At 44.4% G+C, this 22,500-nt stretch overlaps 1 protein-coding gene across 18 annotated transcripts in view; it reads left to right on the top strand.

The window, feature by feature from the left end:
- The first annotated feature begins 385 nt into the window (after positions 1 to 385).
- The window catches only part of baz2ba (bromodomain adjacent to zinc finger domain, 2Ba), an 80,754-nt gene continuing 58,639 nt past the window's right edge, over positions 386 to 22,500 (top strand). For 16 of the 18 annotated variants that reach the window (XM_046852781.1, XM_046852711.1, XM_046852704.1 and 13 more), the window contains exons 1-2: positions 386 to 670; positions 15,399 to 15,443. The gene's annotated coding sequence lies outside the window, so the exon portion shown is untranslated. The remainder of the gene's footprint in view (positions 671 to 15,398; positions 15,444 to 22,500) is intronic. The other 2 variants (XM_046852771.1, XM_046852763.1) reach the window with 1 other exon arrangement.

Below are 22,500 nucleotides of genomic sequence, written 5' to 3'. Positions count from 1 at the left end.
TGTGTGTGTGTGTGTGTGTGTGTGTGTGAGTCGTCTCGTATCACCGACATGCGGAGTGAATCGCGTTTTTTTTCCGCTTGACAAAAAAAACACAAGCGCCCTGAACAATCTGCTTCTCCTGTCGACTTTTTTATTTCTTTCCTTTTTTTTTTTTTACAATTATTATTTTTATTATAATTTTAATCACCTGAGAAGTTTTTGTTGTATAAGAGGAAGAAACCGAGAAACCCGGCAGCTGACGTCACTTTAATTCCTTGAAGTGAAGCGGAATAAAACCTTTGAGAGGAGAGTCTCCTTCAATCTGCCGTCCGTAACTAACACACACACACACACACACACACACCGAGTCACACACGCTCACTCACTCACTCACACACACACACACACTCCCCCCCTCTCTTTCTCTCTCTCTCACACACACACACACACACACACACACTGAGACTCAATTACTGCCCAATTCCCCCTTCTTCTTCTTCATCATCTCCCGCTACGCCGGGCTCGCGCAACATCAACAACAACAAAAACAACAACAACAACAGCAAAAAAGGGAGAAAAAACAACACAAAAGCCCCTTCGAGATCTAAAGTCAAACTATTCTTCGGACGAGGTGGATTTTAAAAAGAAAAAGAGGCTCATCGTCGGCAGGCTGAGTGTCCGAACCCTGACGGTGAGTTCAAAGCGTTTTACTGAAACATTTGTATCAATTGAGGAAAAATAAAGAGATTAAAAGCGGAGATCAAAGAGAGTAAGCGGCTCTCGAGCGTGCGGCTCGCGCGAGCGGCTATTTTGTTACATGGTGTGTACGTGTTCCTCGGTTACTCTCCGTGTGTGTTTGTGTGTGTGTGTGTGTGTATACACATATACGTGTGTGTGTGTATGTGTGTATATACATATATGTATGTGTATGTGTGTATACATATATGTACGTGTGTGTGTGTGTGAGTGTGTGTGTGTGTGTGTGAAAACATATATATATACGTGTGTGTGTGTGTGTGTGTGTGTGTGTGTGTGTGTGAGAGAGAAAACATATATGTACGTGTGTGTGTGTAGCGTCGGAGCTAAACCGACTTTCTTTTCAAGACGACCGCGTGCGTCCTTTATTGTCGGTTTAACGGTCGTTTGTTTCCAAAAGTAAAACATGTACAACACACACACACACACACACACACACACACACACACACGGGGCTTTGCGAACTTTCCGAATGAACCCGAACCCGCCGTTGTTGCTGTTGTTGTTGTTGTTGTTGGGCGCCGCTTTGCTTTATTTTGTTCTTTAATTGTGGGGAATTGTGGTGCAGTTATTGGAGTGAGGGGTGAAGAAAGAAAGAAAGAAAAAGAAAGAAAGAAAGAAAGAAGAAAGAGAAGTGCACGGGGATGAACGACGCCACCTTTAGTCTATTTCATGTCCGTGTTTTAGATGATGGCGAAAAGCAAAAGCGTTCTTCCCTGACTACACACACACACACACACACACACACACACACACACACACACACACACACAAAACACAATATTATAGTTCCGAGCTCGTTTTGGACACAAAATAAACACTCTTTCGACTTTTACACCGACTGAAATCACCCATAATGAAGGTTTGGTGTGTATAGAGGGAGAGAGAGAAGGAGGGAGGGAGGGAGGGCTGATCTCTCTCTCTCTCTCTCTCTCTCTCTCTCTCTTATCTTGGTCGCTTCCTTAAAGAGAAGCAGCTGCCGCCTGGCCGAGTTGTTGAAATTTATCCCCTTTGTGTATATTACAATATCCTCCATTTTTCCTCCCCTGCCCTCTAAACAACAAGCCTCTCGCCATCTTGGTTTTTTTTTGTTTCCTTTTTAAAAAATTCTTTTCTTTCTTTCTTTTGATTCGGCTTTTGAACTCCGTCGGATCCTGTTCGAGCTTGTAAAAAAAAAAAAAAAAAAAAAGTTTTATTTGTTATAGAAAACGACTTGAAGCCGGGGCCGCGGTGACGTCATATAGAGTTCACGTCAAAAACGACTTTCGACGGTTTCACGTGCGGTTCAGATGTAACTCTTAATTCGATTTGAAGATGATGGTGATTTTTTTTATTATTATTATTATAATAACAACAGCAAAAAAGGAGCTCGTGTGTGTGATTGGTCGAACAGGTGGATCATCACGTTTCATTTTTTTAACTGTTTATTACGTTTATTTCTTCAGCCAGATGCCCCCCCCACCCCGCCTCCCTCTGCCCCCACGCTGCCCCCATCCACCTTAACCGCTCCCAGACCGCCCCCCACACCGCCCCCCTGCGTGATGATGTCATCGAGTTACAGACGTTTTATATGTTTGAACAGCGTAATTATCATCATTATATCTGATTCAACAGCATGTTGGGAGCAAAGCAGACTGCTGAGTGTGCGTAATTAACCGATAATAACTCATTAACTACAGAAAATAAAACTTTATATAAGTATTACATGAATAAATATTCAATTCATATTGAAAATTGTTTCATTATTACGCTTTTATGGGAATCGACGAATCACCCAATCGATCTTTTTACGGAGAAGAAAGACGTCTGGTGCGATGAGTGAGACGGGGGCAGGAGGGGAACGCCTGGGGAACTGACCACCGTTTTCAGTATCCAAGTCGCTTTATTATCCAATATAAATAAATAAACAAACAAATAAATAAATCATTGTAATGCAGCATTAAGGGCCGAAGCGAAGGCTCTGTTGATTTATTGTTTGCATTGTCATTTCTTTTTTTCGGTCATTTTCACGTTCTTCCCCACGCCGCCTCGTGTTCTTAGGTGGCTTCGATCCGAATGAGGATGATGAGGGAGTTTGGGTTTATCTTCAGGTTTATGATCATGGCGACCAGAAAGCCGCATTGTGATGATAAAAAGCGTTCTTATAACGCGTTTCAGTTCTCATCCCCGCTCACGTGAAAATCTTATCTCACGTCACGATTAAAAAGTCTTTAAAGTCGGATCGGTTTCATTAACACGAGCGGTTTTGGGACGGTATAGAAAGTCGAGGCGTCTCGGGCCGGGTTCTTCTTTTCCCGACTTTGTGAACTTGACATTAGCACGCTCTGATTCGCTCACGTGTGCCGACGTGTGTCACGTACTTTTATACGAAATTGTGTGTTTTTTTCCAACACGGAATGTGGAGGTGAGCCGTTCACTCTTGCATGTCTTTGTCTGGATGTGTGCTGCTGTGAAAAAGAGAGAGAGAGAGAGAAAGGGAGGAAAAAAAAAGCTGTGAGTGCAGGGGAGCAGATGTTGAAGCAAACATCCTGACGCGATGCTTTTCTCTTGTGGGAATGCCGCCTCTTCCTCCTCCTGCTCCTGATGCATCGACTTGACAGCTGCTTGATTTCATGGAACCGCTAAGAAGCCATTAGCGGTATCAGTGAATTGAAACGGAACAGTCTCACCCACTCTCTTCTTCCATTAGAAATGTGTCTATTGTTGGCTTTTTTTCTTTGTGTGTGTGTGTGTGTGTGTGTGTGTGTGTGTGTGTGTGTGTGTGTGTGTGAATGAGTGAGTGAGTGAGTGTGTGTGTGCGTGAGTGTGTGTCGCAGCTGAGCACACAGAAGAAGACCTCTAATACACTCGCGCTGTTTCCTTTACTGCGAATTAGGGAGAACAAATCTGTCAGGACCTGTTTGTGCTGTTGGGGTTTGAAGGGATCTCATACTGTGCTCTGTGAAGCACACCCAAAAGCCACGAAAACCTCTCTGGCTGTGGCGGATATTAAAAAAAAGAAAGAAAGCGAAGGGAAAAAAACTGTCAGTGTGGCCTAAGAGCCGGAGCGAAGTATCTGCCTCGCTCCTTCAGAGCAGGATGTTGTTTTCCTGTCAGGATACGGATAAAGTTAGGCCTTGTTTTTTTTTTTTTTTTTTAGAAAGAAGACGCCCTCACACCCCTCCGGCGTCCAGGAATTAGCTCGGTGAACAAAATCCTGGTTGGTAAGCTGATTAGCGGAGGGGGAAAAAAACGTAGAAGTTTGCCGGAACGGCAGTTTTGCGTGGTCGCGGCATCAACAATTCGATACGCGCGGTAATCTAATCCCGGAGTGGTGATAAGACGGGTGTGTGAGGGAAGATGTGTGCAGCGAGAAAGCCGTTGAACCGCTTTGGCTTGCTGTGTGTGTGTGTTTGTGTGTGTGTGTTGATAGCCCGAGTCACACTTGTGGTTCTCGTAACTCTTAAGAAAACGACAAACAAATGTGCAAGTGCAGCGGAAGGATCCAGAACCTAAACAAACCTGAAATCTTTCGGTAACACGCCTGCGCCATGTGGCGAGGTCCGAGCTGGCACACGGGCCGAGCGACAGATTTAAGGCACAGAAACCGAAAAATTAGGCCAAGCCGAGTGAGTTGTGCTCGACGGAGCGAGAACTGATGGGAAGAGACGGGCGAGGGCACGGCGCTGCTGGGCTTTTTCCTCTTTTTTCCCCTCGCGCGCACACACACGGCTTCACTTCGCGTTATCGCCATCGAGCATGTGTGTGTGTGTGTGTGTGTGTGTGTGTGTGTGTGTGTGTGTGTGTGTGTTTGTGTGAACAACCGAACTGACGTTTAAGATCACACGTGTAACCGTTTCACGGTAAAGTATCATGCTTTCTGAGCATCTCCTTTTGCTCTTATAAGAAGCTCCACTCTTCTGGGAAGATGATCCGTTAGATTTCGTGGAGATTCGTGTGAGACTTATTCAGCCATCAGGGTGTTAGTACTGATGCAGGCGAGGTGAGGAGGCCTGGGGTGCAGTCAGCATGAAAAAATTCATCCCAAAGGTGTCGAATAGGGTTTCGAGCTCTATAGCAGGAGATCTTCCACCAAATCCAAATCATGGAAATCGCGGCATTGTCATGCTGGAACAGGTCTGGGTCTCGTAGTTCACGTGAGGGAAGAATTTGATGCTTCAGCAGCCGAAGACACGATCCAGTTGTTTGGAACCACATATGGGTGGAAAAGTAACGTGTCCCAAATAGTGTCCAGATATTGTGTCTTCAGATCAGAACATGAAACAATGTCGAAAGTTCAGAGATCATTATAACACTTTATAATGCAGCACAGAGGTGTAACGAGACGTATAAAGATGTCACACATCAGGAAGTTGGCCTCGTGGGTCGGAAAACTTTTTTTGAAATTTTTTTTTTAGGATTCCATACGTTTATGAACCCAAGATTGGACGAGAATCCAAGACAAGATGAAAAACCTCCGAGTTTTTCCGACGCGAGCGAATCACAGCGCGTTAATTGCGCCTGGAACCCGGCGCTCCTCGTTACCAGAGGTGCAGCAGAAACGCCGCCCTCGCGAAACTTCCTCCCTGCGCTCACACAGCCACAACCTCGTAGTCTTTTTCTTTTCTTTTTTTTTACCTCTCCACAATAAAAAAAAAAAACAGCAACGATGCGCAAGGGCCCCGACTTTCAGTTGCAGGCAATTAGCTGCTTTCTCGCCCCGGCGTCCCCTGGGCTTCTATTTATCATTCAACGTGAGAATCTCCTTGACGGAACCCAAGGTTATTTTTGTGTAGGCAGCCCGGGTTCTTGTTTTTTTTCTCAGACAAGGTGAAAAGGTTGATTCTTCCCTGAAGAAAACGGCAGGAGAGCTAAACGAGCAGCAAGCCGCAGTAACGTCTCTCTCTCTCTCTCTCTTTCTCTCTCTCTCTCTCTCTCTCTTTCTCTCACTTTTTTTTTCTCGTTATTTTCCCCGTTTCTTGTTTTCAGGGAGGAAGTTTTGCGTTTGTGCGCAGCCGGGTTTGTTTGTGTGTTCGGTCTTTCTTTCTTTTATTGCGCTATCTGGTTAATCAGCAATGCTGATCTCGTAGTTTCTGGTCACACACACACAATCACACACACACACACACACACACACACACACACACACACACACACACACACACAGGGCAGTCGTTGTACTTTTATTTACCGTCTCTCTATCTCCCTGCATTCTCTCCCCTACCCTTCCTAAACGAAGCTTCAGAGGGACGATTTGACTCTTTTTTTGTGTCTCCCCGGTGCCGTTTGTCCTGCCATAGTATTACTCATGCGCCGGGCCGAAGCGCTCGCCTCGCCTCGTCTCCGCTCCGCTCCGCTCACACACTCCCGAGTCCCCGCTGAGATAATGGAGGCCGCGCTGGAAATGCCAGTAGTTTGGCCTATTTGTTCGCCTGCTTATCGCTATATTTGCATCCCAAGCAGAAATAGCAGAGCGTCGCAGGAACGACAGGAACGCCAGCTCCTCCTGCGTGGATGGGTGGATGGATGGAGGGATGGATGGAAGGGGAGGGGGGTTCAGGGAGAAAAAAAACAACAAGCGGGAGGAAGAGAAATGAGATGGGATTTTTTTTTATCCTGGCGCTTTTTAGATGAGCAGAATTTACTGCACTGAGACAGCTGTCTGCAGGACGTGCAGCATTTGACCCCCTCCTCCTTTCCCTCTACTCCTTCAACTCCCATCCACACACACACACACACACACACACACACACAGAGGGATGCTTGAAGACACTCCGAGATTGTGCTTGTACAGCCCCCTCTTATTTATTGATCCAGCTGCATTTAAAATCTGGTCACTGCTGCCACAAAAGCCTTTTCGTTTTAGCTGCGCTGGCACACGCCGCCTCGGCCAGCCGGCTTTATTTATTTATTTATTTATTTTCCTCCCTCTCTCTTGTTGCATTTTTAATTTCCAAGCAGACGCGAGAACGAGCGGTAGCACAGAACAAAGCACCGAGAAGCTTTCAGGGCCTACACCGTATTTACAGGCTTCGGTCATATATAGATGGAGATGCGCTCAAGAGATTCAGGTTCAGATTCAGATTCAGGACCGAACGCTGCGGTTTTCCAAGATATTATGAGAAAAACAAAGCACTTCCTGTTAGCGATGAGGAGTAAAACACGTCAGGGCATGAAGCTGGAGGAAAGATCATCAACGTCCGACAAAACCTTCCACGGGGCTTCTTAGAATCCCAAATGCCCTCTGCCTACAATTTACTATTGTTGTTTATTTAAAAAACATAATGCTTTTTACCCACTTATAATTACTTCCAACGTTTGGCGGAAACTCCAAACGTAACCCTCTGTCCCAAACTCGACCCTAAAAAACTAAACAAAACGGAAACTGGAGACTTCTTCCAAAAGTTTTGCATAAAAGATTTTCTTACACAGCTTTCCACACTTCCTTTTTCTCCCTCATTAAAATACTTATTAAAAAAAGGTACAATACTCGATGTGATGATAGTATTGGTGCATCATTACGAAACGATACAAACCTGTGAACCGGACCGGAACCGGCGCAAACCGGACGGAATTCATTTTTCCATGAGGCGAAAACTGATGCTGAAACCGGAGACTCCTTCCTTAAATACGTTCCATAACGCACGTTGCTTACCTGCCGTTACTATGAAAACGTAAAAGCAAAGTAGCAGAACGAGATAATTAAAGGTGACAACTGAAAGTGGAGATTCCTTAATTAAACGCTTCCTGAAACACCAAATTTCCATAACACACAGTTTTCAACTCGGGGTCTGATATCGCGCACGCCACGTTCGGACGCCAGATTCTCCCGACACTAACTGGACGTAGCAGGAAGACAGCTGTCTGTCTGACGGGTTCATTGCGGAGACGAGGAGTTTCTCCGTCGTTATGTACTATACCGTATACATTTATTATCCCGAGCAGAAGTGTGTATGAATTCTATGAATCCCAAGCAGAAGTGTGTAATGTGTGCGGCCACACGGCAGGTAAACAAAGGTGTATTTTTAGCTGTAGCGCGGCTAACCCCTGAGGTCGAACCCCAGCTCCAGAGCACAAACACACGTCTCGTGGATTATCGCGGGGCCGAGCGAGCGCGCTTCAGTGCTGCACTTTAAACAAAAGATGTCCAGATTGAAGGGTGGGATCAGGGGCCTGTAATCCAGGCTTGTTTGTGGAGTCCACACACCCTGGATTAGGCCACGTGTTTCAGACACCATGCAGAGTTATCTTTCTCTCTCACACACACACACACACACACACACACACAGACAACTAGTCATGTTGAGAGTGACGTGCTGTGGTTAAGGCCACGAATCTGAAAAAAGCACAAAGGATGCCATTTGTGTGATGGGTGTGGGTTAGTGTGTGTGTGTGTGTGTGTGTGTGTGTGTGTGTGTGTGTGTGTGTTATGTACACGGCCGAGTTCATCTCCATTGCCTGAAGTGAAGATATGTGCTATGCTTTGCTTTTTAAAACTCAGGTGTAAAGCTCGTCTTTCTCTCTCTCTCTCTCTCTCTCTCTCTCGTTCTCTCTCCCCTTTTCGCTTTCGCCCAATACATAAAACCTCGGCTGTAGAATTGTTCTGTAACGCGAGAGCTGCGTATGACTCAGATCCACCCGATAACACAGCAAGACACAACGAGCTTTTAAAAGGAAAAAGTTCAGGAGAGGAAAAAAATTCGAATTCGGGGTCTGACGTGTGCTTGCTTTTTTTTCTTTCTTTCTTTTTTTCCAATAATACGCCATTCAAAATAAGACGAAAGACTTTAATGATTCTAGATGAAGGTATTCTGTCTCTTCTCTCTCTTTTTCTCTCAGAAAGTTGGGAAAGAGAAGCGCTATCTGCCCTCTTTGCCATACATGAGCTTGCAGAAACCTGTGATTGGCTGGTTAAATGGGTGGGCATGGGAGGGGGTCTGGGGGAGGGGGCCCCTCCCTCCTAGGTTGACTCATTACAGATTTTTGTATCAAGCTCTCTTTGAATTGCGTTACGTTGCATTAATATACAGGTAGTCCCCGTGATACATGCGTTCTGATGACACCATGGTAATTGAAAATATGGTAAGTCGAGACATGGCCTTGCCTACACAAGAGTCTGAAACACTGATCAGTATGAGGTAGTATGATGTCATTAGATAATGATTTGTAAATTAATTTCATTAATTTAGTATAATCCTCCTCAAGGGACAATACTATGGAAATGAAACGTGGATATATTGGATATATTTGATCCGTCCCCAAATCAGGCTCTGGATCCAATATAAGGTATACGTGGATGGGATTGGAGTCGTGTCCATCCGGGGGTTAAAACGTGTCCGTCCCGGGGTAACACTTGTCCGTCTGAGGGTAAGACGTGACCGGTGCAGTACCATTAGGAGCGACAGGTTTGACAGCGAGCTCCGTGTGCAGCCCTCATCCATAATTAAAGCCGTCACAGGAGGAGAACGTGGTGTAAGGAGTGCAACTCGATCTGTACAGGCGTATAAAAAACACCAGGCAGTACTCTCAGGTACTTTTGGGGACTCTCTGGGACTCTCGGGTACTCATCGAATGCGATGGACGAGGACGGAAACGTGGTGCGTCGCCGCGGGTTAGCGCAGAACAGGCTAATCTCAACACGCCGCAGGAGCAACAGGAAAGTCACTTGCTCATCTTGTTCAGCTCGGGGGAGGAGAACATTTATCCATCCATCTATCTATCTATCTATCTATCTATCTATCTATCTGTCTGTCTGTCTGTCTGTCTGTCTGTCTGTCTGTCTGTCTGTCTGTCTGTCTGTCTGTCTGTCTGTCTGTCTGTTGTCTGTCTGTGCATCCATCTACCTGTCCATCCATCACTGTGTCTCTCTCTCTCTCTCTCTCTCTCTCTCTCTCTCTTTCTCTCTCTCAGGACACATGTCAGTGTCTCGTCACGCCTTGCTCCAGCTCGATACTGCCTCACAGCATCGACACGCCGATCCTCTTCCGCACTAATGCCTCGACACTAGGTTTCGTCCTACAACCGGAGTTTCCGAAAAAAAAAAAAGTCCCGGGATGTGGATATGAACTTATCACGTACATATTATACATTTTGACATCCGTATCCAGAGAGACTTACATTTATCTCATTCACACAGCTGAGCAGTTATGGGGCTGAGGGCCTTGCTCAGGGGCCCAGCAGTGGCAGATTGAGTGGCTGGGATTTAAACTCAACACCTTAGGATCCTTATGCCTTAAGCGCAAAGCTACCATTTCAACCCTAACCTCTCCAACTCCTTTTCCCCACCCCCTTCCTCCGTAAGCCACGCCTTCCAGCTTCCCACTGTATCAGTATCGTAAATCGCAAAGATGAAAGTATTGCATTTTTTAATACGAGCACATCAAAAGCTTAATGCTTTTAATCGTGAGAAAAAGGCAGCGCCGTGATCCCTCCTCTCGTCTTCCTTTCAGCGTAATCACCGACCTTTACTTTCACCGCGCGCTTAACATCAGCAAATACGACATTTACTTTTTTCATGCTTTGTAATTGGCCGCTTTGTAAACCAACCTTGGGTTTGGGAAATAATTAATCATTTTGTATTCATTCCGAGGTCACGTTCTCACTTTTTCTCACGAGCCGCAGATTCTCCGAGACGACCAGGCTCGCTTTCCGTCCGATCCACGGAAACGCAGACTTTTTATTTCTTTTTCTTTTCAGAGATACACAGTTCAGTTCATCGCTGGTTAACGGAAGCGTGTCTTTCGCCTCAGTTTTACGTTTCACCAGCCTGAGAAAATTCTTCTGAATTCTGAGAAAGCTTCAATTCAGGTTTGAGTCCACCGGCTTTCGACGAGAAACGAAAGCGAAACCACGTCATTTGACTGTTGAAGTTTCATTTTCAGCTTTTCAGAGCTTACGTGGCATCGAACGTTGTACCGGTTCCAACCATATCGTGAATAATAACGTATCGTGAACAGTATTAAGCGTGCGTGCCGCTGAAAACACCTCGAACGACTCATCGCAGCATCACCGTGTGTCAAATGGACGTCGTGTCAAACGTCCCTGAGGCAGATTTGCGTGGTTTCACGCAGAATTCCACGCTCGCTCTTTCTAACATGCTGTCCGTGATAAAATCGCAGACGTGGTAACGCACGTGGTCAGAATATCAGCAAGAACACAATCAGTCTCGAAATCTGTCCGTTTACGTGATCGGTTCCTTCGCTTCCTGTTTTCTCTCTCATGCTCATGCTGATCAGTTGTTGCTGCTGAGGATGTATAGAAGCACACTGGAGGTCTGGAGCTTTTACACCTTCTCACCTATATGATAACCGTAGCACAGAACATTCTCTATAACACACACACCCACACACACAAACCCACCCAGGGGCATTTGTGAGCGTGGATCAAATGTAAAAACTCTCAGATTAGACTTAAGGTGCTGTCTAGGTCTGGGGTCGTGACCTAACACCCTACACCACCTCAGTTCACGTCTTAACGCCGTACTGCTTCAGGTTCTGCACCCTGACTCTGTAAAACTCTCAAAACAGCGGCTCGATTCTTCCCAACAATCCCGGAAAACCAACACTCATCGATCACGGCTGCTTACGCGTCCGTGTTAAGCCCCCGAGGGAGAACGCCGTCGTTCTGCCACTCGGTGTTTGCTCGAGTGTTCGTTTATTTTTTATTTTTTTTTAAGAGGGGGATTTTTCGCCATGGTAACTGACAGGGTGATGGAGATGTGGATTGCCATGATAACGGACTAAAGTTAGGCTCCTGCCTGTGTGTGTGTGTGTGTGTGTGTGTGTGCGTGTAAGTGTTTCTGTTTGAGGCATAGGCAGCACGGCTGACCTTCGCACGGTGAAATCTCAAGGCCTGTTCGGATACGTGAAGCTCTGCTGCTCCACTTCTCCTCTGCTGGACGGCGCTGGTGCTAAAGCCTCCGTCACATCTTCAGTGTGTTGAATGATTTCCAAGAACTTCCAGACCCCAAAGCTTAGCCCATTTTCTTCTTAACTTACCTCTGACACTGGAGACCCCTTTCCCTAAATGCATCCCCTTATAAAAAGCTTTGCATTATCGAAAGTTGGCTTCACCTGTCCGAGCTGCTTTTAGGAGAACTTCATCAAAGGTTCCTGAACAATCAGAATCAAGATGGTTATAGGTTTTTCCTATAATTTGAAAGGATATGTCGCTGATTGACTGTGTGTGTGTGTGTGTGTGGGGGGCTCGCAGGCCCAGTTTTCCAGACTCTGTTCCCTCAGCCGGAAAACCTTAAGTGAGTCCTTCATTATCTAGTTTATTTGTTTGCTGTGATGTGTTTCGCGTTCAGGGTTTTGCGCGTGAAACGCGTTCCAGATGTTGCGCAGTTGCAGGCGGCCGGCCGAGCCGGTGTTTGTGCTTTTTCTCTTGTTTAAGTACAAATGGCTCTCACATGTGGAGCCACCGCTGAGATCGTCTTTCTTTCTTTCTTTCTTTCTTTCTTCTTTCTTTCTTTCTTCTTTCTTCTTCTTTCTTTCTTTCTCTCTTCCTCGCTCGCTCACTCTTTCTCTCTCGTGCCTGCTCTCCTCCCCTCGGCCGCATCTGGCGTTCATTTTCAGAGAACTTCAAAGGTGAACAGGGGGGAAAAGCGAAGACACGGAAATGAGCGGAATATTAATCCAACCGCGTCGTCCCGGCTCGGGGGTGCCGGCGCTGCCTCGGCTCCCACACACGCGCAGGAAAAATTGCCGCCGTGGCACCGCGTTCATCCTTCATTCAGCCGAGGACAGTGTGTGTGTGTGTGTGTGTGTGTGTGTGTGTGTGTGTGTGTGTGTGAGGGTGAGGGTGTTTGAGAGAACAAGAGAAGAAGAAAGAGTGGGAGAGAGAGAGTGTGGTGTGTGTGTGTGTGTGTGTGTGTGTGTGTGTGTGTGTGTCGCCTCTCTCCTGTTAGTGTGTGAGTGATGAGCCGCAGAGCAGGCGGCTGAGGCCGGAGCTGCTCTCAGATGGGGCTAATTATCTGGTGGCCATTTTAGAGGAAGTGTTTACTGAGATGAGAAATGGCAGGATCCTCTTTAAGGCTCCTTTTTCTCAATCTGATTTAAACACACACACACACACACTCACACACACACACACACACACACACACAATTTGTCCACCGTCATTTAACAAAGTAAATGCAGAAAGAAGACAATTATTGGTTTAAGAATTGGCAGAACTCTATCTATCTATCTATCTATCTATCTATCTATCTATCTATCTATCTATCTATCTATCTATCTATCTATCTATCTATCTATCTATCTATCTATCTATCTATCTGTCAACAAAACCTTACAAAATCTGTCTCCTTAAAAACGCAAAGCACGGCCATTTTTTGCTTTTCTCTCGCAGCCGAGGTGAGAAGAGACAGGCCTGCAGGCCTCGAGACACACTCGAGACAGAGAGAAAGAGGAAGTGGCAGGCTTTGAGCTGAGAAACAATCTGACGAGGAGATGAATCACTGCTGTTTGGGGTTCGGTTTCCTGCACCGGGACTCTCCGAAATTGTCAGGACTTGCCTGTTTTTCTCCAAAGGCTTTAAAGATGGCTGCCTCCATCCTAAACGTCCTGTAGAATCACTTGTTTCGCTTTTCCAACGTTTTTTTTTCCAACGTGCAAGAGTACGGCCTGCTCTTTGGCCGATCGCCTTTTTTATTTCTTCTCCAAATGGAGAAAAGCAAACCTGTCTCAGAAGAAGAAGGCGTGAGGCTCTGTAATCGACCCAGCGCGTGTACGTTCGGCGCGTGTATAAGATGATCGGCACGGCCGATGCGCCTGCCATTATCTCCACGTCAGAGCTGTCATTACTCCCGGCGCCGCTGTAATCCTCCCTGCAACGATGCCTCGGCTGTCCTCGTGTCCGATTCACGTTCTTTTTTAAAGCGCAGACCCGCAATATGGCTGAAGAAACACGTGAAACATCGTCTTGTTTTTTTTTCTCCCTTCCAACTAGTGCATGATAGTAATCTTCACAGTTTGACCACAAAGCCAGACTTGCTCCGAAACTCCCACACTTCCTCCAGCCTCAGGGCTTTCTTCATATTTAACTTCTTCCGTTTCTCTCGCATGATATTGTTCTCTCATCAAACCGCGATTAACTGCAGGTGCGCGCACGTGAACGTGTAGCCGGTGGTGATGCACAGAGACACCGGCTCCAAAGTCCAAGGAGATCTGGTGTATAAACACTTCGGCGGAGGTGGGGATTGGGGTTTTAGTCATTTTTTTTTATCTCTAGACGTAGAGTCCAGGCGTCTAGACGCAGCACCGGAGGTCATAGTGATGATACGGTGAAAATTTGCTTAGAGACCCTTTCCGTATGAAGCGAAACTGGATGAATCAAGCGAGCATAAAGCAAACACCAAAACCACAGGCAGGCAAAAGACAAAAGAGACTGTCTGTGTGTGTGTGTGTGTGTGTGTGTGTGTGTGTTTTGCGATGTATTCCATGCCATATGGTTTTGTTAGCGGGTTATAGTTGTAGGAGGAGTTGGATCAGGTCCAACCACACCCCCTTTATCTCGTCTAAGACAGAGCGTCACGTGAGAGACGTGTAAAAGTTTCCCAGACGGGCCAAACCGGAGCGGACCGGCGCACCTTCACGCGAAACGAAACCGCGCCGTTGATATAAGGTCACGCAAGAGCGATACTTTTTTCATGTTTTTAACCTGGATGACGCACTGAAACGTTCTCTTCTTGCGTGACCTTCCAGACGCCCACAAGAGCAAACGTGTCTCCGACGCGCGACGTCGTACCGCTAACCGAGCGGCCTCGAGCGGCGCTTTTAGCTCCTCCTTTCTCCCGATTCAGTTCCCAAAAGCACGGTTCCAGCTCTCGGTGGCGAAATGTCCAGCGCTTTATTTGTAACTTGTGGAAAATTAGGAACTGACTCACAAAGTGTGTGTTTGTGTGTGTGTGTGTCGTGTTGTTTGCGGTTTGGTTTTTTTTTGTTTTGGGTGTGCGCCTGGCTTTTTTTCCCTTCTTCTTTTGGCCTCACTCGTTCGTAGATTGTGTGTGTGTGTGTGTGTGTGTGTGTGTGTGTGTGTGTGTGTGTGTTTGTTTGAGTAGATGTTGCTGATTGTGGAGATTGGAAAATATATCTGTTCTCTGATAAACACACAATTGCGTGAAGCATGCACATACAGAAACACAGACAGAGAAATAGAGTGCGTGTGTGTGTGTGTGTGTGTGTGTGTGTGTGAGAGAGTGTGTTAAGGCCGTGAGAAAACCGGAGAGGGCTGGTTCTCTCGGCATGTGCGCTAGGAAAAATCATCCCACACACCCGGAGACTTAAGGGCTGACTATAATTCCAACAGGTTTAACAGGAAAAAAAATGGAACTGGGAGTGTGTGTGTGTGTGTGTGTGTGTGTGTGTGTGTTTTGCCCCACATGTGTGGGCATGTGGATGTGTGGATATGTGTGTGGATATGTGCGTGTGTGTGTGTGTGTGTGTGTGTGTGTGTGTGTAGCTTATGCCACAAGGTCTGGGTGCAAACATCATGGTTTTTTACGGTTTGACCACAAAGGCGAAACTTGTTTTTGCCAGTTTAGTCCCTTCAGGCTACAGGCCTCTGTATATTTAACTGCTTTTGTCTCGGGCTCGTCTCGTCTCGTCATGTGATCATCTGAACATGCGAAAAATCTTAACTCTGTCTCACTCTGTCTCTCTGTTTCTCTCTCTGTCTCTCAGGTGGAAGAGCAGTGATGTTACAGAGCTGAGGACACTCTCCACACAGTGAGTACCAGTTAGATCTACTGGTCTTTCTTTCTTTCTTTCTTTCTTTCTTTCTTTCTTTCTTTCTTTCTTTCTTTCTTTCTTTCTTTCTTTCGTTTGGAGGTGTTCCTCTCCTCGTCTTCCTCGTCCCTGATTCATTTTGGCATTCGCAAATTTTTCAAGGAAAAGTGAAAAGAGCGGTGTACCTGAGCTGTGTGTGTGTGTGTGTGTGTGTGTGTGTGTGTGTGTGTGTGTGTGTGTTTAGTAGTGTCTGTTAGTTTAGCGTCTGGTCACACAGGATGTGTCTTCCAGGACAGGACACGCCCCTTGAAGGAAAATGTAACGTCCCGAATGGGATTCAGACAAAAATGGTTGAGACACAGAAAGTAAAACAAAACCCATTCAAATAGAGCTGATGTGGATTTGTTTTTTGTTTTTTTTGGGAGGATGTTGAATTTCGGCACACGTGATTTTTTTTTTTTTTTTTTTTTTTTAATGTACGTTTTTGTTTTTGTTTTTTATTGTGTAATTTGTCAAAGTAGCATTCGCTCTCTTCTTCTGTCCATCCTTCCATTGATTTCTGACAATTTCTTTTCTTATTTCATCCTTTTTTTTCCTGCCTTCCATCATCCATTCATCCATCCATTTATCCATCCATCCATCTATCTATCTATCCATCCATCCATCCATTTTTCTATCCATCCATCCATCCATCCATCCATTTTTCTATCCATCCATCCATCCATCCATCCATCCATCCATCCATCCATCCATCTATCCATTTATCCATCCATCCATCCATCCATCCATCCATCCATCCATTTATCCATCCATCCATCCATCCATCCATCCATCCATCCATCCATCCATTCATCTATCCATCCATTTATTCATCCTACCATTCATCCATCGTTCTTTTCTTCCATGTTATTTTGTTCCCTCATTATATTTCTTTCTTTCTTTCTTTCTTTCTTTCTTTCTTTCTTTCTTTCTTTCTTTCTTTCTTTCATCGTAATGTGTGGCAGAAGGTGACGAGCCGTCACAGATCCCTGGTGATTACAGAAAGTGTCAGTGAACACAAGGACGACACTTTTCTTTCCTCCCCTTCCCCCCATCCGTTCTGTTCTTTCTCAATCCCTCACTCTCGTCTGTTTCCCCCCTCAGTCCTCTTCATCAATGTGTGTATTTTTTTCCTCATGCGTGCGTGTGAAATTCGGCCGCGCGGTCGTGGGTGTGATCGCCGCCTCTGTATCGGTTTTTCTTCTCCTTCTCCTTCTCCAGCACTTTGTGTTCTTTGTAAGGAGTGGGGACACGTCCCGCCCGCTCCCGTCCACCTCTCGGCCACCGTCCCCTTCCCCTCAATCAATAATGGTAATGGAGGCCTCGGCGGAGCATCGATTTCTTTGGAGAATTGTAGGAAAGAACGAGGCATCATCGCCAAGCGACATTTTGTCCTTTTTCTCCAACTCTCTCTCTCTCTCTCTCTCCCCCTCTCCCTCTCGCCCGTGTTCGATAAAAAAAAAAAAACTATGAGCGACCCTGTTTTTTTGCCCCTCGCAGCCGCCTGTGAAAAATCCGAGGATTATTAATAATCACGTCGCTTTAGATTCAGACGCCTGTGTTTTTTTTAGGCTTCTTTTAAATTACGTCTGAACCTACATTTTACGATCTGCCGTTTTTAGCGTAGCGAGGGGGGGGGGTCCGGGGCGTTTAGAACACATGCTCTGAACGCTTTCTGGTTCTCATGGATTCATACAAATATATAAATATATAATAATGTGGAAAGGAATCAGGGCCGAGCGAGACGCCCAGCGGGAGGTCCGAAAGTTGAAAGACGAAGTGTCTCTCTACAGAGCGGAGTCTTCCTCAGCAGATGCGCCGCTCTCTCAGGACTCAGGGAGAAAAACGTCATTTGTTTTTTTTTTCTTCTTCTTTTCTTCTTCTTCTTCTTTCTCCCCTCGTCTCAGTTTCTTAAAATACCCTGTCCTGTGTGAGGCCGGCTCTTTCCCAGATTTAAAAGCCAGAAAGTACAACTATGTGCTGTCGCTCCTTTTTCCGTTTCAGCCAGATGTCTTCACTAGATCTTTCTTTCCTTCCTTTCTGTCCTTTCTTATTCGTTCTCTCTTTTTTTTTTTAGATGTATAATACCGCATAAGACAACATCAGTTTTAACAATACGTAATAAATCATCTTCTACATATAAAAAAAGCACACCAAAGACACCGCAGTTTTACTCCCTGGAAATCCAGGCTTCATGAATATGCAAATATGGAACTGCCCCCTTGGGTGCACAAGCCACACCCACTCCACCTGGCCCTGGTTTTTTGCATTTGTGTGTTGGGTTTTTTTTTTCAGCTTTTACACACTTTTAGCATTCAGACAGTTCATTTCTCATTTTTAGCATTTATGACATTAGAGTGACTTTATACAGTTGAGCAGTCGAGGGTCTTGCTCAAGGGCCCAGCATTGGCTGCTTAGTGGTGCTGGGATTTGAACTCAATACCCTCCAATCCGAATTCTCAATTGCTGATCTTTCACCTTCCTTCCATGCGTTTAACCTACGAGGGATAATGAATTTTCCTTCCACTACCTGCAGGTTGATTTTCCTCTGACGGCATGAAGCGTTTTTTATTCCTTTTATCCCGCCGCAGTTTTTTTCCCCCTTATTTAATGAATGCAGTTTTTTTATTGATGTGATTATATAATTATAATGTAATTATATAATTATATAATATAATGTTTTAAAATAAAATAAAACTCGCTCGCAAGTGAGTTCGTGCAGCTGTACACACTTCCTCCCAAGGAAATTTGGCTCGAGGTGGAAAATAAAAAAATAAGCCCCGCCCACCGTGGCCTTGAAAATGGAAGTGGCAAAGGAGCAGGAAATGAGGAAGTGGAGTGTCGCAAAAAAAAAAAAAAAAAAAATTCAAGGAGAATGGCTTAAAGAACAGATGTCGGAAGAGCTGCTCTCTCTTTTTCAAGGACAGTGCTCTGTGTGTGTGTGTGTGTGTGTGTGTGTGTGTGTGTGTGTGTGTGTTTTTCCTGCTGAGGAGATTTGGAGCAAGAATGATGGAACTGGAGCCTCGTTTTACTGCTGATGCTGTGCAGGATGTGTATGTGTGTGTGTGTGTGTGTGTGTGTGTGTGTGTGTGTGTGTGTGTGTGTGTGTGTGTGTTTGGATTCTTTGAGGCAACACACATACAGGTTGTTTGAGAAGTGTAATGGATGCTTGTCTGTCTGTGTGTGTGTGTCTGTGTGTGTGTGTGTGTGTGTGTGTGTGTGTGTGTGTGTGTGTGTGTTTTTCCTGCTGAGGAGATTTGGAGCAAGAATGATGGAACTGGAGCCTCGTTTTACTGCTGATGCTGTGCAGGATGTGTGTATGTGTGTGTGTGTGTGTGTGTGTGTGTGTGTGTGTGTGTGTGTGTGTGTGTGTGTTTGGATTCTTTGAGGCAACACACATACAGGTTGTTTGAGAAGTGTAATGGATGCTTGTCTGTCTGTGTGTGTGTCTGTGTGTGTGTGTGTGTGTGTGTGTGTGTGTGTGTGTGTGTGTGTGTGTGTGTGTGTGTGTGTGTGTGTATTTCTGTGTGTGTGTGTGTGTGTGTGTGTGTGTGTGTGTGTGTGTGTGTGTGTGTGTGTGTGTGTGTGTGGGAGAACAAGTGAAATGTGTAATGGACGCCTGCCTGAGCTGAGTCTGGATGTCCAGATCCCCAGCGAGAGTCATTACCTCAGCACAGTGACAGAAAGAGAGATAGAGAGAGAGAGAGGAAGAGAGCAAGAGAGAGAGATGGAGAAAAAGACAGAGACAGAGAAGGAGACAGCAAAGGGAGAGATAGAAAGAGAAAGTGATAGAATAGATAGAAAGAGCGAAACTTAGAAAGAGGGGTAGGGATAGATAAAGAGAGAGGAGAGATGAAGAGTAGGAAGAGATGGAGAGAGAGTGAGATGGACAAAGAGAGAAAGGGATGGGAGAAGAGATGGAGAGGTTTTGGAAGAGGTCAGGAGAGATGAAAAGAGATGAGGGAAAGAAAGAGAGAGAATGAGATAGAAAAAAGGTATAGAGTCGAGAAAGATTAGTCCCTCTCTCTCTCATCACTACTTTTCTTTCTTTTCTTCTTCTGTTAGACAGACACACACACACACACACACACACTTTCTCTCTGACTGGATTCTCTGTTCGAGGTGCCGGATGCTAAAGATAGAGGCAGCTGTGTGTTGTGTATCGATGGGAAGGACAGTGTGGACACAGGAAGTGTGTGTGTGTGTGTGTGTGTGTGTGTGTGTGTGTGTGTGTGTGTGTGTGTGCAACTACACACGGACTACCACGTGTTTTATACAAAACAACATTTACGATTCTAACAAGGAACAAAACAGACACTATTATATTTCACCAAAAAACAAAAATTTCTATTTTTTTTTATTAATAAATATTGCTAAAAAAAAAGAGAAATAAAAAAATGGATTTGAGACTTTATAAGCATCTTAAACAACGGCTTCGGAAATTATGACAGGATAAAACACTGATCTTATATCGCAATCAAATCCTATAATGCTCAAAAGTTTGTGGACCCCCGAGGATAAAATGTGTGCTACTTTTTAAACATCCTGTTGTCCCATCCCACGAGATCTTCCACCAAATCCAACCCATGGAAAGCAGATCTTCATTGAAGGCATCCTATACAATCGTGTGCGTCCAATTTTCTGTGTAGCAGTTTGAAGAAATTCATACAGGTGGAAAAGGCGGGTGTCCCAATACTTTTGACCACACATGTTCAAAAATGCATTGAAAAATCTTCAAAAGGAAATTTAAATGAATGAAATGTAAACTTTTTTTTTTGCTATAAAACTTTTGTAGATCAGCACATTTTGATACAATATGATGACGCGATATTTGCTCGTCCTTCACTCCTTCACGTGATCCTTGATGGAGGACGTACAGTAGAACGTGCAAGTGCGGAACGCAGGATCGACTCGGATGGCGAGTTTCCCCAGAGAGACACATCACACCTGAGATGGAGAGAGAGAGAGAGAGAGAGAGAGAGAGAGAGAGAGAGAGAGAGAGAGAGAGAGAAGGTCACTAGCAGTGGGTGGCTATGCCTATGGAGATCCATCCCATAATACTGGTTAACTCTGTATTATTAATCTCTGTTTAATCTCTGCTCCATGCGCTACATCGCTAATCGGTTAGCGCTCAGCTACGCTTTCAGGAAAGAGCGACTCCTGCAATTTATTTAGATTAATATGTATTATTATTTACAAAATACTTATTAATAATTAATAACGGACTGGGTGTGGCATTTAACCCTCTGAAATATTTATTTGTTTTTTTTTTTTTAACCAAATGATTAATGATGATATTTTTCCTCTTTCAGGATTAAATATTAATAAAAAATAAATAAATAAAAAAAATCTAATAAAATGTGTTAAACAATATATTGTTTTTTAATTTACACATGTATTTATTTATATACCTGCTTTTATATATATATATATATATATTTTTTTTTTCAACAATATATAAAAAAATAAATTTTAATAGACATAAAATAAATACAAAATATTATACAAATTCTACACTCTATTAATATATTTGTAAATAAAATAAAATTTTTGTAAACTTTACATAATGTTTAACGATAGATAGATAGATAGATAGATAGATAGATAGATAGATAGATAGATAGATAGATAGATAGATAGATAGTGTAGTACAGTAAAGTGCGTGTGTGTAGTACACTACAGGTTGTAGTGTGTGTGTGTGTGTGTGTGTGTGTGTGTAGTAGTTCTCGGTAAATCCTCTCAAATCCAGAACATCTGCTGTTGTTGCTTTACACACAGTGTCACTGCTCTGTTATGAAACATCTCTGTATCACATCTTCATCTCTGTATAAACTCCTCTTCCTCTTACACCGCACGTCCTGGTATTTTTTATGGTTATCGTTTATTGTTACATTACATGAAACAAACATATTGATATAAAACCTGAGATCGTCACGCCGGCAACTTCGACCAATCAGAATCCAGGATCGGATTCATCACAGTCCAGGATTGAGAACCTGAACATGCACAACCTGAGGGCCTCAAACTTTGAGCTTGAACCCGGGATTGAGGAGCGTGAACCCAGTGCTCGGTAGATCTCCTCAGGTCTCACTCTGGACTCCATCAGTGAGCTCTAAAGACAGAATGCTGATGTCTCTGAGTGTACATCTCCTAAAGTCGGAAGCAACCCACTGTGGCTTTTATTCCTGAGCACACACACACACACACACACACACACACACACACACACACATACACCACATGTAGTCCACCTTCTCCTACGGACCTGCTCTACTAACACTGTGGGTTTTACAGAACAGTGCATTTTGGGTAAAAAGCGGGAAACGGATTCGGATCGGAAAATCGCTGCAGCAGGCGACGATGCTGCTGCGCTCGGCATGGATCCGCTCTGAAAAGTGGAAATGGCTACAAAAGCAATATTTAAGGCGAAGATTGATGCACCTGAGGATCTATGAACACTGCCTACACACACACACACACACACACACACACACACACACACACACACAGGTGCCTGTAAGAGTATTGAGTCTTAAAAAAGCTCCCATTTGGAAAATTGAATGAATATTGGATCTGAACTGAATTGAATTATTTTCGAGCTGAAATCAGATTTTTTTTCGAGCTGAAATTGAATTGTTTTAGAGCTAAAACTGAAGTGTTTTTGAGTTGAAATTGAATTATTTTAGAGCTAAAATTGAATTGTATCAGTGCAGAAATTGAATAGTTTTTTAACTGAATTACTTTTAAGCAAAAATTTAATTATTTTAGAGCTAAAACTGAATTGTTTTAAAACTGAAACTGAATTATTTTAGAGCTGAAAACTGAATTATTTTAGAGCTGAAAACAATTTATTGCTAAAACTGAAGTGTATCAGAGCTGAAACTAAATTATATCAGTGCTGAAATTGAATTGTTTTGGAGCTGAAACTGAATTGTATCAGGTTTGAATTCAATCATATCGGTCCTGAATGGAATCATATTACAACAGAGCTGATTGTATCGAACCTGAATTGAATTCT

This window comes from Silurus meridionalis, chromosome 1 (genome assembly GCF_014805685.1).
Source record: "Silurus meridionalis isolate SWU-2019-XX chromosome 1, ASM1480568v1, whole genome shotgun sequence".
In the NCBI taxonomy this organism is placed as follows: Eukaryota; Metazoa; Chordata; class Actinopteri; order Siluriformes; family Siluridae; genus Silurus; species Silurus meridionalis.
Note: the sequence above shows the minus strand (reverse complement) of the source record. Positions and strands in the feature narration are given on the sequence as shown.